Source organism: Marmota flaviventris, unplaced genomic scaffold, assembly GCF_047511675.1.
Source record: "Marmota flaviventris isolate mMarFla1 unplaced genomic scaffold, mMarFla1.hap1 Scaffold_240, whole genome shotgun sequence".
NCBI classification, from domain to species: domain Eukaryota; kingdom Metazoa; phylum Chordata; class Mammalia; order Rodentia; family Sciuridae; genus Marmota; species Marmota flaviventris.
This window is the reverse complement of record NW_027288129.1, coordinates 54,775-73,133: the sequence shown is the minus strand read 5'-3', so window position 1 is coordinate 73,133 and position 18,359 is coordinate 54,775. Positions and strand designations below refer to the sequence as shown.

Genomic DNA, 18,359 nt, shown 5'->3' with positions numbered 1-18,359 from the left:
AGCTCATCAAACTATTAAAATGTACTTATTAAAGCAAAAAGAAGGAATTGGGAAGGGGTATATATTCCCCAAAGCTAAACTTAAAATAACCCTTTTTACTCTAAACTTTTTAAATTTGGATTCATCAGGACTTAGTGCTGCGGAAAGGCATATGTGTCCAAAAAATGTACATAAGCCCAAGGTACTTTGGAAGGATATTCTAACAGGACAATGGAAAGGTCCTGACCCAGTAATCGTCTGGAGTCGGGGGTCTGTTTGTGTGTTTCCACAGGGAGAACAGCAGCCGATTTGGATTCCAGAGAGATTAACCAAAGTCCTGACCCAGTGATTGTCTGGAGTCGGGGGTCTGTTTATGTGTTCCCACAGGGAGAACAGCAGCCGATTTGGATTCCAGAAAGATTAACTAAAGCGATTTCTACAGACCAAAAAGAAGATGATTTGGCTCAAATCCATAACAACTGATATCCAAAACTCCAGTTTGGCTATTCTTACATCTGCAACAGAACCAGGATGCTTTTTTCAATATCTATTTTATTATTGCCCTTTGCCATATCATGAAGTTCTATTTTGTTTTTTGAGCTCATACAGACCTAGGTTAATGTTTTGCTGATCAGTTCTATTTTTTGACTATAGAGTTTTTAAACATTGCAATGGAGATTTCACCTGTAAAAAGTTATAAGGCCTTTACTATAATGTTATGTGTTGTATGTATTATGTTATGTGTGCACACTTGTGTTTTGTGTTATATGTTTGAATGTCCATATATCATATATGATGAGCGCTCATGATAAAATGGATCCAAATATTTTTTTTTTCACGTGATTTATATGGTTTAATTTAAATTGGGTAAACAACTGTTGAGGATTGTTTTAATATGTAAACAAAAAAGAAGGTTAACAGATCTGTTTGTTTACTTTCACCTTTCCTTTTCATTATATTTAATAATTCTCTTAAAGACAATGTAAATTGTTAAGAAAATTGTTTTCTTTTAGTGCCTTCTGTAATGTTACATAATTTTTTCTTTAGCCATTATTGCCAGAATTCCTATCTTCATCCCAGTGCTGGTGAAGTCAAAGATAAAACCAATCTACACCTTCTACAATAGCCATCACTGAACTGCTTGCAGAACTTGCCTGGACACATTGTGAGCTCACCTGTATGCATTTTGAACTATCTGTTGGTGCAGCGACTTGTGGTAGTGTTGGGGTATTTTTGCTGATGATGTCACCGGTGGTACAATTTTTCAAAGGAGCCCTCAATTGGCTTAATGTCATGACATTTTGCATCCTCCTCTACTAGTGATGGTCTAAAATTTGGGGGCCAACAGAGGTGAGGCAAAGAACCTCACCCCCCCACTGGTGCAAAGGCCTATCCACAAGTATAGCTGTATGCTGGACCGGTAGTCAGTGACGGGTATGATCCAATTGCAGTGGTACCAACCTAAGACAGGAGGCTGACGCCTAGAGGTCAGTTCATCCGATGACGGGTAAGGAACATATGTTGAATTGGACTGCCTAACAGGCACGGTCCCTAAGCCACATGCTTGTTGTTTAAACAGAGAGGGGGAGATGTTGAGAGCCACAGCTGAAGGGGCCCCAGCAAACTTCCAGCTGCCAGCAATCCAGCTGCCGGCTGATGATTGGCTCACAGCGGCCCCAGCAACATCTAGCTGATTGGCTCCTCGGCCCCAGCAACATCTAGCTGATTGGCTCCTCTGCGGTGATGCTCATTGGACTGTTTCCCTGCCCTTTCAGACCACGGAGCTGCTCATTGGGGGACTTTTTGGCTCTGCCCACGTGACCCAGCCAATCGGCCTCAAGAGCAGGAGGATTGTGGAAGGTGGAGAGAAGCTTGTGGGGGGAGAGACAGGCGTGTGGAAAGCCGGTGGTGGCAGTTGAGGCTCTGAGGGGTTTTTCCTGAGATGCTGTTTGTTTGGCGTGTTTGGTTCTAAAAATAAAGTTAGTTTCTTTTGACAAGTGGCTCCTGATTGTGCCCAGCCAGACTGCAGCACCCCAGTGCTGCTGCTGCTGCTGCTGCTGCTGCTGCTGCTGCTAAGGGAACAAGAACTGCAAGGATGTACACACCAGTGCAGAGGCAGGAGATCGCCACATTAGCACAAGAAAGGTCCAGAGGGAGAACTCAAGGCCAGCCTGTTGCCATGACACCAGATTAATGACACTGAGCAGAAAGAGGGATGATCCCTGGAGTAGTTATCAAGTGATACCATCTTAATTACTCATTGAAAAGAGTGCTGCTTCCACCAGAGCATTATTTCCTGATCAATAGCCCTGTCTTGTCAAATATGCTTTCTGGCCATTTATAACCGAACCTTTGTTGTACTTGTCCTGAGAAAGAGAACCAGCTTCTCAGCCATCTCTACTTATCAGCAGCCCACATCCCTCAGGACCCACAGAAGTTTCTGTGTGGAGCTATTCTGAGTGGTTGGAAACTCCTCATCACTTGCTGTGTGTCAGGGACTTTGGGCTATGGATTACAGAGGCAGGCATCTCCCCTTGTAGCCCTTGTGTTATGCCCCTGAGGCAGGCCTCTGTTTGAGGGAAGGGAGGGGGTTCTTGTGAGCCCTCTTTGAGGCATTTTGACCTGGGCTTCCTGTTGTGGCCTGAAGGCTTGTGGCTGGACCTCCCTTCCCTCCATGATACCACCTCATTGATTAGAAAGGTATTGATGAACACAGGGGATTGAATAGTGTCCTCCCCAAATTTCTCTGTATTCCCTTTTCTGTTTGCCTCTGATTAGAGTTAGCAATTCTTTTCTTTTCTTTTTTACAAGATTGGTGTTTTTTGTTTTGTTTTGTTTTTTGTTTTTTGTTTTTTTTTTTTTGGACCTTTATTTTGTTTATTTATATGTGGTGTCGAGAATCGAACCCAGTGCCTCACACATGCTAGGCAAGTGTTCTACTCTGAGCCACAACCCCAGCCTGAGGCTGTTCCTTTCTATGGATCTTTTGTCTCATCACTGAGGAGGCCTGGAGACTTGGCAGAGTTAGCAGAGCAGTCCCTGTCACAATGCAGTGATGCCAGCTTACACCATCCTGCGGAAGATCTCTGGACAGAGAAGATGGTCCTGATGCTTGGCAGTGATCTATAGAAGACCCTCTGTATAAAAGGGAAGTGAACCAGGAACCCAGAACAGCTGGCTTGAGCCTTGAGCACCCTTGTTGGCTGATGCCTTCTTGGGGTTCTCAAAAACTAAAGTGATTGGAATGTGTAGGATCTAGGGTGCCAGGTCCTGCTGCTCCTGATGAAGACCTAGTTCTTTCAATTGACTCTAATTCCTACCTGTGAGGGTACTGTCTGCACTCAATCATTTCTTCTGCCTAGTTTATCAACTGTGGTGTGTTGATGAGTCCACCTGTGGAGTTCCCAGCCTCAGCCCTGGTCAGGAGGGCAAGTGTGGAGCACACAGACAATGAGCACACTGATGGACCTGGTACTGATACAGTCAGCACTGTTACAGTAAGCAGCTATTACCACCTGGCAGGGCCACTTTCCAGGGTTTAGCACCATGACAGGAAATGCTAAACTGATTAGGGACTTTGCCATCCTGCCAAAGCGTGTCTGGGGAAGACACCGCCAGAGGTTGATGAACCAATCACATATGTGCAGCAAAAAAAAAAAAGTTGGTCTAACCAGAAAGGCTCAGCTTCTGAATTGAGGGGCAGGGCTTGTAGTAGTGCAAGTACAGCCAGTCCCAGAGGATCTTCAAAGAGCCATTGGGCATGTTCCCTGTGCACTTCCTCTTGCCAGCCAGGGAGAGAAAGCCTTGGTCCCCACCCAGATCATGTCCGACATGGTGCCAAGGAGCTAGACAGGGTCTTAGATGAGGTTTTCCTGGTGGCTTTTAGACCCATTTGGCCTCATCTGGGCATTCTGGGTGGGACAGGGGAACCAGGGTTGCACACATATCGACCAGGCCTGACAGCTCACAGGTCTAATATCCTTAACTTTTTTTTTTTTAATATTTATTTTTTAGTTATAGTTGGACACAATACCTTTTTATTTTATTTATTTGTTTTTATGTGATGCTGAGGATTGAACCCAGGGCCTTGGACATGCTAGGTGAGTGCTCTACTGTTGAGTCACAACCCCAGCCCTAACCTCCTGAGCTTTAAGAGAATACATCCATGCTGTTTTAAGCCATTAAGTGAGTGTGGTAAATTGTCTGCACTCAATCATTTCTTCTGCCTTGTTTATCAACTGCTTAAAGTCTGAATGTCTGGCTTTCTATAATTAGATTTTGGGCTGTTGAAGGAAAAAAAAATATTATTATTTACATTTTTTTTTTGTTTTGTTTTGAGTATTTCTTTTATTTCTGTGACCCCAACCCAGTATTGGGAATTGAACCCAGGGGTGCTTTACCACTAAGCTTCATTCTTAGCCCCTTTTTAAAAATGTTTTGTTTTGAAACAGGAGCTCATCAAGGTGCTAAGGCTGGCCTCAAACTTACAATCCTCTTGCCTCAGCCTCTCAACTTGCTGAGATTACAGGCATATGCCTTGGTGCCCACCTAGCATGTCCATACTTATTTTATGTACTTCTTAGTAATCAGAAAATTGCATACACATATATAATCACCTCTAAATAAGTATGCAAATTAATGCAACAGCATTTTACATTTTTATTTTTTCTCCTCTTTTTAAAATTTGTTCTTTTAGATATACATAATGGTAGATGCATTTTGACATATTTTACTTACATGGAGTACATCTTATACTAATCAGAATCCCATTTTTGTGGGTTATACATGATATGGAGTTTCACTGGTCATGTATTCATTTATGCACCTAGGAAAGTCATGTCCAATTCATTCTGTTGACTTTTCTATTCTCATCCCCCCTTCCTTTCATTCTCCTTTGTATAATCCACTGAACTTCCATAGCTGCTCCCATTGTTAGATCTGCATATCAGAGAGAACATTTGACTTTTGGTTTTTTAGAACTGGCTTTATTTTACTTAGCATGATAGTCTACAGAGTCATCCATTTACCATAATTTCATTCTTCTGAGAATATTCCATTGTGTATGTATACTACATTTCCTTTATCCATTCATCTGTTGAAGGATAGGTTGGTTCCATAACCTAACTGTTGTAAATTGAGCTGCTATAAACATTGATGTGGCTGTGTCATTGTATAATGCTGATTTTTAGTCCTTTGGGTATATAGCGTGGAGTGGGATAACAAGGCCAAATGCTAGTTCCATTCCAATTTTTCTGAGGAACGCAAGAGCATTTTAAAAGTCAAAAATTTTGAAAATAGGGCTGTGAGTATAGCTCAGTGATACAGTGCTTGCCTAGCAAGCAAGCACAAGGCCCTAGGTTCAATTCCCAGTATTGCAAATAAACAAATACATACATAAAATTTAAAAATTAAAACCCCCAATTGTTGTCATTTCAAAAATGATCATTGAACTCATTGATGAAATTATAATGTAATTCAGGGAGGAAACAATTCAATTGTCTAACAGCCTTCCAAGGAAGCAGCACTTGTAAACAATGGTACGTCTGTGTCTATTTTAGTGGCAAGTTAAGCTGCAATAGAAATGAGTGGGCTATCTTTGTTGCAAATGAGTTACCTACAGATGAAATATACCACTTTCTTACTAGCTTGGGGAAGAGATCAGCCTGCTTGCTAAGGAGAATAAATTGTTAGTGCTTGAGAAGTGGGGAAAACTGTCAAGGGTCCTGAATTCCCAATGCTTATCTGGTGCTTTGTGAATGTTTTGTTGAATTTAATTTTGTACATTAAAACAGAAAACTTCCCCTTTAATAAATTGATACAGTTGACATTCCATTTAGTATTACACATATAATAAAATGATCTCAGGGGCTGGGGCTGGGGATCAGTGGTAGTCAACTTGTCTGGCATGTGTGAGGCACTGAGTTCAGTTTTCAGCACCGCATATAAATAAATAAAACAAAGGTCTATCAACAACTAAAAATGAATTAAAAAAAGAAAGAAAATGATTTTAGTCCTGATATTCTGCCACAGAATGCACACACCATTGGAAAAATGATAAGAGAGTTCTTGAGTCTCTTAAAGAAAATAGAATGAGCAATAATGCAAGCATGAAATGAGACAAAAGGAGATTCTCTGTTCTTTTTACACAGTTGATTTCTTGATATACTGATTTGCTAATCCCTGCTGCTGCTTCTATGTAAGAGAACATTAGTCATCTTGACCCATTGGCTTTAATGATTTTGGTGATTGTCAATTCCATTTGCATTTTCCTTTTGGAGGGGGGACCAGAGACTGAACTCAGGGGCACTCGGCCTATTTCCAGTCCTAGTGTATTTTATTTTGAAACAAGATCTCACTGAATTGCTTAGCAACTCACTTTTGCTGAGGTTGGCTTTGAACTTGCAATCCTACTGCCTCAGACCCCTGAGCCGCTGGGATTACACCACACCCAGCTGCATCTTCCTTTTGAACATGCAATTGCGCTCCAAGGATAGAGGAATTTTGCAGCAGTGTCTGAAATTGAGCAGAAAAAGATTTATCTCATTTAAAACACTTGGGTAAACAGGGTAGAGAACAAAGAGTGTGCTAGTAACACTGGTCCCTGCTGCATGTCTGCATATACTCTGGATGAGATTCATGGCTTATCAATAGCCATAGCTACTGTCTGTCATTGTTGCTGCTTTTTTCTCTTGGTCCCCTGGGCACTTAAACAACTTAATTGAGATAGAGTCCCTAGAAGGAAAACGTTTATTTTTCTGTTTCCCCCAAATTGGTGGCCAGGCTGTATTGCTCCAATGCTAGTCTTCCATACATCACAACTGTCTGCTTGTCCTTGGCCAGCTCCTTAAAGTACACTGGGCATGCTATTAGGCATATTGGCTGAAATGATGAGAAATAAAATGCATCAATCAAATTAAAATACATAAAAATATTTCCTTATAAACTCACGATACCTGAAATTAGCAAGTGTATGGCTTATCTCAATTAATTTACCCCTAAAACTCTTCAAGAGCCTGAGGATGAAGGTGGCAGGTGATTTAAGTGGAAGACAGAACTTAGCTCTTAGCTGAGGTGCTCTGAGCTCCTCACCTTGGTTTGAGTGTGGTGCTGATATCCCAGAGCCAAGGGTGAATGGGTTGTCTTCTCATTCTGGTCCTCTTATTTTGTGATTGTGTCTTGTCAACTGTCATTTTCTTCTTCCTCTGTCTCCCATTGCATCTGTTTTGTGCTTTTCCTGTGTCATTTTGCCTTTAGGGTAATTTTGGTTGTTTATGTTGGGTCTCAGCTACTATTAAGATTAAGTTCCTTGACAGTCAAAAATTTATTACTCAGGCTGGGGCTGGAGCTCAGTGGCAGAGAACTTGCCTAACCTGTGTGAGGCACTGGGTTCGATCAACTCAGCACAACATAAAAATAAATAAATAAAATAAAGTCATGCTGTCCATCTATAGCTATAAAAATTTTTAAATTATCACTCATATTTGTCTCTCTTACAACATATCAAAGCTCTGTGCACATACACATTTGCTGAGTATTTATTGACTGAATAATGGCAACTGATTGAATTATTAACTTACAGATTCTTACAGGGCCAGGTCTGCAATGGCCTGGAAGAGTTACCTGGTAGATGCTTACCAAGGATCTTTACTGTATCCTTTTAAAAATTATGTAGAATATAATTTTGTAAGCAAATTCCTTTTTTAAAAAAACTTAATGTATTTTGTAGTTGCTGATGAAACTTTATTTTATCTTATATGTGGTGCTAAGAATCAAACCCAGTGCCTCACACCTTCTAAGCAAGTGCTCTACAGCTGAGACACAACCCCAGCCCAGCACTGGTTTTTGTTTTAATTGATGATGTTTACATTCATAGCAAGTTTTACTTTTTTTTTTCTTTTGGTGGTGCTGGGGATTGAACAGCAGGGCCTCGTGTGAGTGAAGCAGGCAGTCTACCAACTTACCTATATCCCCAGGCCCATAGAATGATTTTTAAAAAGCTGTATTTATCCATCAAATCTACCTTATTTTATTTGTTGCCATACTGAGGATTGAACTATGGTTTGGCACATGCTAGGAAACACTCTTCCACTGAGTTGCATCTTCAGCCCTACTTCATTCTTTGGACAAAGGACATGTATATAAGGATATTTTAGAATTTTTAAAATGACCAAGCACCTCCCAAGATACTTATTATTTGAATAGAATTTATTGTCTGTAGAAGTCTTGGAGCTTCCAATTTCATTGAAAAGAAATACTGATGAAGTCTAAATCAATCACAGTAAGACAAAATCACAGTAAGACAAAAATGAAGGTAAGTTTGTCACATGGAGTCATTAGGATGGTTTCAAACTAGCCCTTTTTTCCTTTTTTCTATTTTTGAAAATGATGTTCAGTTAATCTATATAGCCTTTTACATAGATAAACTAAAAGCACATTGTAAAAGCTATACCTTTATTCATTAACTACTGAAATCAAACTCTGATAGCTTTTAAAAATATATTTTTAGTTATACATGGACATAGTATATTTATTGTATTTATTTATTTCCTGTGTGATGCTGAGGATTGAACCCTGTGTTTCACATGTGCGAGGGAAGCGCTCTGCCACTGAGCATAACCGCAGCCCTCAAACTCTGCTAGCTTTGATTGTTCATATCAGTAAGCCCTTACTCCACTGGGTCACCATATCCCTCTGTTGGAAAAAAAAAAAGAAAGGTGTTAGGAAGAGGAAAGAAAGAAGGGATGTGACAGCTCATGCTGAGAAGGACCCCTTCTGTCCATTCACCTGTCCATTTAGAGCACAGGTAACTCTAAAATGTGTCCCAGACCCCCTGGATTATTTTTACCTATGATACCCAATTATCAAGAGTCCCATAAAACCGTGTCAGGCTAAACCAAATAAAATAAACCAAGGGTGAAAAAAAATTGAGAACATTTGGAAAATTACACAAAAAAAGTTAATAAAAGGGTAGAGATCATTCAGTCATATTTGAATTGAATTCTATAGTCATATAATATATTAAATAAGAAGTATTGGGTCTCTGATTACCATGTGTTTCTAACATTATCTAGATCTTGAGGCCAGATATGAGTGCTCAAATGATCTGGCGCTGTGCATTGCCGTATGTGAAATGAAAATATTTCTAACAAATGTATCACGGAATGTAACTGATTCAGCTACTTACAGTGGAATTTGAATTCTGGAATTATCAAAGAAATCATCAATTTCTTTGTTATTAAAAAGGACTGAGTTGTACAAAATAAGTGTATTGTCTATTATTTATGACTCAGGTCTAAGATTTTTTTTGGAAAATGAATAAAATCTTTATGTAACTATTAATCTGACATCTGGTGTTTTACAATACCAAATAAGAAAGTGTTGACATTTTATAATTTGTTGCTGACACAAACCCATAAAATGAAATGTCATCTTCTAATTATTTATTGGTACCAACCTATCACAATTCCTACACTAACTTTTAAATGTGCTGTATTTAATTTTCCGGTACCATCAATCTCCCCGCAGCATAACTCAGGTGACTCAACATAATCTTCAGATTAAACAGTGCCTCCTGTCATTCTATGAACACTCTATGTTCCAATAAGGTTGAAAAATGTGTGAATAAGTTCAGTTGCAATCACTAAGACAGGCTTCTGATTAAGGGCTGTTAGAGTAACCACCATCCTTTGAAATGAGGGAAATTTTTATTCTATAAGTTTACATTTGGAATAACCATTTGGTGAAGAAAAATCACTCTTCATTAAAGTTGGCAAACATGAGAAATGGCTGATATAACCACTTCCTAATTTATTCATTTGTTTAATTCTTTTTTTGGTACCAGGAATTGAACTCAGGGGTGCTTAACAATTGAATCACCTCCCCAGCCCTTTCTTAATATTTATCTAGAGACAGGGACTCACTGAGTTACTTAGAGCCCCGCTAAATTGCTGAGGCTGGCTTTGAACTCACATTCCTCCTGCCTCAGCCTCCTGAGCCATTGAGATTACAGGCATGTGCCATGGCATCTGGATATTCATGGCATCTTGTTTATTCTTCAAAAAATATTGATACTACTGTGTGCCATCCACTTGCCAACTGCAGATACAAAAGTACAAAGTAGACATGGTCTCTGCCTCAAGGAATTTGCATTGGAATTAAGTCAGTCATGTGTGTTGCCACATGCACTTTTAAAAAATTTTTTGATCTCTTTATTTTTTATTTGTTCTTTTTAGTTATACATGACAGTAGAATGTATTTTGACATATTATACATATGTGGAGAGTATAACATCTCATTCTATGATTGTACATAATGTAGAGTTACACTGGTCATGTGTTCATATATAAACATATGAAAGTTATGTCTAATTCATTCTACTGTCTTTCCCATTCCCATCCCTCCTCTTTTTCCCCCATTCTTCCCTGTCCAATGCAATAAACCTCCAGCCCTTCCCTCATTCTCCCACTTATTGTGAGTCAGCATCCACATATCAGAGACAACATTTGGCCTTTGGTTTTTGGAATTGGTTTATTTCCTTTAGCATTCTACAGAGCCATCCATTTACTGTCAAATGCCATAATTTCATTCTTCTTTGTGGCTGAGTAATATTACATTGTGTATATATACCACATTTTCTTTATTCATTCATCTGTTTTTACTTTATTTGTTCTAATTAGCTATACTTGACAGTAGAACACATTTTGACACATCATACATTAAGGGAGAACTCCTCCCTCTTCTGTTTGTACACAATATAGAATCATACTGGTTGTATAATTGTATATGCACACAGGGCAATAATGTCTAATTCATTCTACTACCATTTCTACTCCCATATTTCCTCTTTTCCCTTCACTCTCCTCTGTCTAACCTCAATTACATCTGTTCTTCCCTAGTCCCCACACACTTATTGTGAATTAGCATCCACATATCAGAGAAAACATTTGGCCTTTTTTTTTTTTTAAAAAAAAAAAACTGGCTTATTTCCCTTACCATGATAGTCTACAGAGCCATCCATTTACTGGCAAATGCCATAATTTCATTCTTCTTTAAGTCTCAGTAATATTCTACTGTGTATATATACCACATTTTCTTTATCCATGCATCTGTTGAAGGACATCTAGGTTGGTTCCTCAGTTTGGCTATTGTGAATTGAGCTGTTATAAACATTGATGTGGCTGTATTACTGTAGCATACTGATTTTAAGTACTTTGGATATATAATGAGGAATAAGATAGATGGGTTAAATGGTGGTTCCATTTCAAGTTTTCTGAGAAATCTCCATACTGCTTTGCTTTATGGTTCCACCAATTTGCATTCCCACCAGCAATGTATGAGTGTACATTTTCCCCTACATCCTCACCATTATTTATTATTGCTTTTATTCTTAATAATTGTCATTCTGACTGGAGTGAGATGAAATCTTAGTTTTGATTTGCATTTCTCTAACTGCTAGAGATGGTGAACACTTTTTCTTAATTTTTTGATCGATTGTATTTTTTCTTCTGTGAATCATCTGGTTCCATTCCTTAGCCCATTTGTTGATTGGGTTATTTGTGTGTTTTTTTTTATGTTAAGTTTTTTTGAATTCTTTATATATCCTGGTGATTTATGTTCTATCTGAGGTGCATGTGGTAAAGATTTTCTTTAATTTTGTGGGCTTTCTCTTCATGTTATTGATTGTTTCCTTTGCCGAGAAGAAGCTTTTTAGTTTGAATCCATCACATTTATTAATTCTTGATTTTACTTCTTAACACTTTAGGTGTCTTGTTAAGGAAGTCAGTTTCTAAGCCAACAAGGTGAAGATTTGGACCTACTTTTTCTTCTAGTAGGTTCTAATAGAAATAGAAAATAAATAGGAAATTTGAAGACATCAACAAATTTCTAGAGACATATGACCTATTCAAATTGAATCAGGAGGACATACCCAATTTAAACAGATCAGTTTCAAGCAATGAAATAGAATATGCCATCAAAAGCCTACCAACCAAGAAAATCCAAGGACCAGATGGATTCTCAACTGAGTTCTACAAGATCTTCAAAAAAGAATTAATACCAATACTCCTCAAGTTATTCCATGAAATAGAAAAAGAAGAACCCCTCCAAACTCATTTTATGAGGCTAATATCACCCTATACCAAAACCAGACAAAGGTACATCAAGGAAAGAAAACTTCTGTCCAATATCCCTGATGGATATAGATGCAAAAATTCTCAGTAAAATTCTGGCAAATTGCATACAAAAACATTAAAAAGATAGTGCATCACAATCAAGTGGGGTTCACTTCAGGGACTCAAGGTTGATTCAACATACAGAAATCAATAAATGTAATTCATCACATCAACAGACTTAAAGACAAGAATAATATGATCATTTCAATAGATGCAGACAAAGCATTTGACAAAATACAGCACCTCTTCATGTTCAAAACACTAGAAAAACTAGGGATAGTAGGAACATACTTCAACTTTGTAAAAGCTATATATGTTAAACCCAAGACCTGCATCATTCTAAATGGAGAAAAATTGAGAACATTTCCTCTAAAAAACCAGAACAAGGGGCTGGGATTGTGGCTCAGTGGTAGAGCACTCATCTTGCACATGTGAAGCACTGGGTTCAATCCTCAACACCACATAAAAATAAATAAATAAAATAAAGATATTGTGTCCAACTACAACTTTTAAAAAATATTTAAAAATCAAACTAGAACAATACGAGAATGCCTTTTTTTTTTATCACTTCTCTTCAACATAGTCCTGGAAACTAGCCAGAGCAATTAGAGGAAAGAAATTAAAGAGATATGAATAGGAAAAGAAGAACTCACTATCCCTATTTGCCAATGACATGATTCTATATTTAGAAGACACAAAAAATTCCATCAGAAAATCTGTAGAATTCATAAATGAATTCAGCAAAGTAAGAGGATATAAAATTAACACCCATAATACATCAGTGATGAATCCACTCAAGGAGAAATTAGGAAAACTACCCCATTTGCAATAGACTCACAAAAAAAAAAATAAAATAATTGGGAATCAATCTAACAAAATAGGTGAAAGACCTCTACAGTGAAAACTATATAACTCTAAAGAAAGAAATTGAAGAAGACCTTAGATGAAGGAAAGATCTCCCATTCTTGGATAGGCAGAATTAGTATAGTCAAAATGACCATACTACCAAAAGTGTTATACAGATTTAATGCAATTCCTATTAAAATCCCAATGAAATTCTTCATAGAAGTAGAAAAAGCAATCGTGAAATCCATTTGGAAAAATAAGGGACCCAGAAGAGCCAAAGCAATTCTTAGCAAGAAGAGTGAAGCAGGAGGCATCACAATATTAGACCTTAAACTATACTACAAATCCATAATAACAAAAACAGCATGGTATTGGCACCATAACAGACATGTAGGCCAATGGTACAGAATAGGAGACACAGAAACAAACCCACATGAGCACAGTTATTTCATACTAGACACAGTCACCAAAAACATTTGTGGAGGAAAGATAGTCTCTTCAACAAATGCTTCTGGGAAAACTGGAAATCCATATGTAGCAAAATGAAATTAAATCCTTATGTCTCACCCGGTACAAAGCTCAACTCATTTTTCTGTGGAAGGGCATCTAGGTTGGTTCCATGTCTTAGCTATCGTGAATTGAGCTGCTATGAACATTGAGCCCCATGCACTCTTGGAAAGAACCATTGTCCAGGGGTTTTCCTGTATTCAACCACACTTCGTTCAAAGCATATTTTCCACAGATAATATTCACAGGTGTGACTTATGAGAACTTGATCGTGCTGTAAAAAGTTTGAAACAATTTTCTAAATGGAGGCCAACAGAGCAATTGAGAACATCATTTACAATACCTTGAAAGATTGACAAAGCGTTACCTAATTTCAAAAGACTATAATCCTATGGTCAAAATGTTGAAGATGAAAAGAATTTTTTCATTCCTACTACCTAATGTTTCTCAGCTTTCTGCATCAATAAAGTTCCTTGGGACATTTGAAATCATTCTTTTGCAGTGGTGAGGGCCCATAGTCCTAGTTTCTTGGGAGGCTGAAGCAGGAGAATTGCTTGAGCCCAGGAGTTCAGGGCCAGCCTTAGCAACACAGTGAGACCCCCATCTCCAAATAAATGAATGAAATATAACATTAAACCACTTAAGCCAAGAAGGACTGCAGGTAAATTGATTTTCAACATCAGCTGGAGACCAAGCCTTCAAAAATGGGCTTTTGGGGGACATTTAATATCCAATCCACAACTATAATTTTACTCACTGACTATATAGAGAGAGAGAACATTTGTTCTCTAGTGTATCTTCTCCCCTACAATCCACAGAAAATAATAACAACCACAAATAATTAGAGGGAGCACAGACCAGAAGAAGTAGTAGTTCTAGTAACAACAAATCCCAGCCAACCATGTCAACAGCCCTTTCTTTACTCTGGTCTTGGTCATGTAGTCATGATGGTGTTACAAAGTACTAACAATCCCTCCTGACTTCGGAAATCTCCGATCATGTGTTAGAGCCAATGCATGGGATACACCCAGTTTTGTAGAAAACAGAGGTTTGTTTTAAAATTTCATGACTTTTGAAGCAGCCATATAACAAAGACCTAAATTTTAAGATTTCTGTAATTTCCTCTCAGTGGAGAGTTATCAGAGATAAACAGAAAATTGGTTTAAAAAATTCTATTTAAATGAGTGAAGCTATTTGGTCCTAAAGTAGTGAATCCTAACTTTTTTCCCAAAGGGTTTAGGGAGGCATTTTAGTGACTTAGACTGGTGGACAAATGTCTCTCTTCTTTCCTGACTTTTCATATTCACAGGTAGTTCTGGAACATTCTGATTCCCACTCAGGTCATCTCTTGCTATACCCAGACTTGTGACTCCTCTGGGGGAAGGAAAAAGTCAAGTTGCTTCCCTTGTTTCCAAACTATGATCTCAATCTTAAGGTTTTGTTATTGTTATTGTTGTTGTTTAGTTGTAGATGGACATGATACTTTTATTTTATTTATTTTTATGTGGTGCTGAGGATCAAACACAGTGCCTCACATGTGCCAGGCAAGCACTCTACCACTGAGCCACAATCCCAGCCCTTCAATCTTAAGTCTTAAAAACAGATATTATGGGGTAGCTCACACATTCCTTTAAATTTTCTCATCCTCAGAATTACTAATGTTAGCCAAGTATGGTGGTATATGCCTATAATCTCCACAATTCAGGAGGCTGAGGCAGGAGAATCACAATTTCAAAACCAGCCTCAGAAACTTAAATGAGACAGTAAGAAACTTAGCAAAACAAAACATGAAAAGAGGTTCTGGGGCTGTAGCTCAATGGCAGAGCGCTTGTCTAGCATGTGTGAGGCACTGGGTTTGATCCTCTGCACCACATAAAAATAAACAAATAAGGTGAAGTGGTGGCACACACCTGTAATTCCAGTGACTCAGGAGGCTGAGGAAAGAGGATGGCAAGTTCTATGCCAGCCTCAACAAATTAACAAGGCCCTCAGAAACTAAAAAAAAAAAAAAAAAAAAATAGGTCAGGGGATGTGGCTCAGGAGCACAGTGCCCCTGATTTCAATCTCCAATATAAAACAAAACAAAACAAAATAAAACAAAAACCTATTTGGCACTGGGCAACATTATAGAAATCCTAATGCAACAGTAATCAAAGAACTCACAGTTTGTTTGTCTATATTGTTGGCTTCCCAAGTTCGTTTCAGAGTGTAGTTTTTTAAATAATTAATTTGTTTGTTCTAATTATTTATACGTGAGAGCAGAATGCATTTTGATTCACAGTACACAAATGGAGAACAATTTTTCATTTCTCTGGTTGTGCACAAAGTAAAGTCACACTATTGATGTCATCATATGTGTACCTGGGTAATGATGTCCATCTCATTCTACCATCTTTCTTATCTCCATGACCCCTCCCTTCCTCACACAACCTTTTGCCCTATCCAAAGTTCATGCATTCCTCCCATGATGTACCCATTATGGATCAGCATTCACTTATCAGAGAAAACCTTGGCCTTTAGTTTTTTGAGATTGACTTACTTCATTTAACACAATTCTTCAACTCCATCCATTTATCTGAAAATGCCATGATTTTATTATCTTTTATTGCTGAATAATATTCCATTGTGTATATATACCACATTTTCTTTATCCATTCATCTACAGAGGGCATCTAGATTGGTTCCACAGTTTAGCTATTATGAATTGTGTGGCTATAAACTTTGATGTGGCTGTGTTCCTGTAGTATGCTGTTTTTAAATCCTTTAGGTATAAACTGAGGAGTGGGATAGCTGGGTCAAATGGTGGTTCCATTCCAAGTTTTCTAAGGAATCTCCACCAATTTGCAGTCTCAACAGCAATGTACGAGTATGCCTTTCCCCCCACATCCTTGACAACACTTAATATTACTGACTGAAGTGAGATGAAATCTTAGATTAGTTTTGATTCTCATTTCTCTCATTACTAAAAAGTTAAACATTCTTTCATATATTTGTTGGTCAATTGTATATCTTCTGAGAAGTGTCTGTTCAGTTCCTTAGCCCATTTATTGATTGGGTTATTTGTTTTTTCGGTGTTAATTTTTTGGGGTTCTTTACATATCCTGGACATTAGTGCTTTCTCTGATGTGCATATAGTAAAAATTTGCTTCCATTCTGTAGGCTCTTTCTTCACCTCATTGTTTCTGTTTCTGAGAAGAAGTTTTTCAGTTTGAATCCATCTATTTATTGATTCTTGATTTATTTCTTGGGCTTTAGGAGTCTTGTCAACAGAGTGTAGTTTTTAAGAATGAGTTTTATGAATAAGTTTATCCAATGAGCTAGGAATGGAATACAAGACAAATGAGTTCTAGGTGGCAGTGGAAAAAAATAGGAAAAGTCTTAATTTATTACATAAGAGAAAGAAAGTTTAATAATACATTTGGAGAGGTAGCATAGTGGAGAGAGTAATGAGTCTGGAGCCAGACAACCAGAGTTCAAATCCCAGCACTCCATTCCTGAGCTGGGACACCTTGGGGAAGTTACTTAATTTTTCTACCCCTCAGTTTTCTCAACTGTCTTCATCTCCAAGTGGTGGGTAATAGTGAGGCTTGCTATTTATATAGAACTCAATATAGCACCTGTTTCCTAAGAAGTTCTCAATTTAGGAAAGCCATTGTTTTTCTTCCCCAGGTCTATTTAAGTAAAGTTCTCTTAGATTGGTCTCTCATTCAGTTCTGTGGTACATAACATACTAAACTTATCCAAACTTGCTGTCCTTCTACTTTGACCAATAGTGCAGGAATGGGGAAGTCTCCTGGAGAAAGTCCCCTAGGATGTCATGTATGGTGCTCACCCTAAGGGCAGACTTTGTGGAAGTTAAATTTACCTTTTGATAATACACTCATGTTACTCTACTTTTGGATAGCTTTAAGAATCTGGATGCTATTTAGGGTTTATAGTTAATTTAGGGTTTGGGTGTCTCTTCATCTACAATTTGATTAATATGATTAATTCAGTTAAATATTTGATGAACCCATCTCAAATGCAAGGCAGTTAATGTAAAAAGTTCTGTAAAAATGACTAAGAAACAGTTCTCAGTCTTGGGTTTGACAAGGAAGTCTATTTAACAGATTGCTAAATACATCTAATGACATTCTTACATGAAATAGGGGAGGAAAGAATCATTTATACAAGATGATCACATTGTTGTGAATTTCTTCCAAATGTCTCTTATCAGCTGCTTCTAGCGTCATAACATAATCCTAAACATCCATCTCTGAGGTTTATTTCACTACATGTATCCCTGGTAAACTGAGAAATTGATTATATATGATCAAAGATAATTCTGATTGTCAACAAAAGAAAGGAAGGTTGTTTTTTATGCAAAAATAAAAAGACAGTTCCACAAAATAGAATGTGCTGTTTTTCCCCAACTCACAAGGATATAGAGCCATAAAAGGAAGAAAATTTTAAAAACACTGGGTTTGATCCTCAGCACCACATAAAAGTAAATAAACAAAATAAAGGTACTGCGCCCATGTACAATTAAAAAATATTAATTTAAAAAAAGGGGGGCTGAGGATGTGGCTCAAGCGGTAGCATGCTCACCTGGCATGCACAGGGCACTGGGTTAGATCCTCAGCAGCACATAAAAAATAAATTAAAGATATTGTGTCCATCAAAAACTGAAAAATAAATATTTAAAAACTTCTCTCTCTCTCTCTCTCTCTCTCTCTCTCTCTCTCTCTCTCTCTCTTTAAAAAAAAGAAAAGAAAAAAGAGCTGACAATACAATGGGGAGTTTCAGCAGGTGGTGTTGGAAGTAGAAGTGGAAGGAGAGATGAAGGTGAGCAAATGAACTTCCTGTCATCTCTCAGTG

At 37.9% G+C, this 18,359-nt stretch overlaps 1 pseudogene; it reads right to left on the bottom strand.

Annotated features, from left to right (window-relative positions):
- Window positions 1–3,042: 3,042 nt before the first annotated feature.
- Window positions 3,043–18,359, bottom strand: part of LOC139704093 (homeobox protein TGIF2-like) — a 33,244-nt pseudogene continuing 17,927 nt past the window's right edge.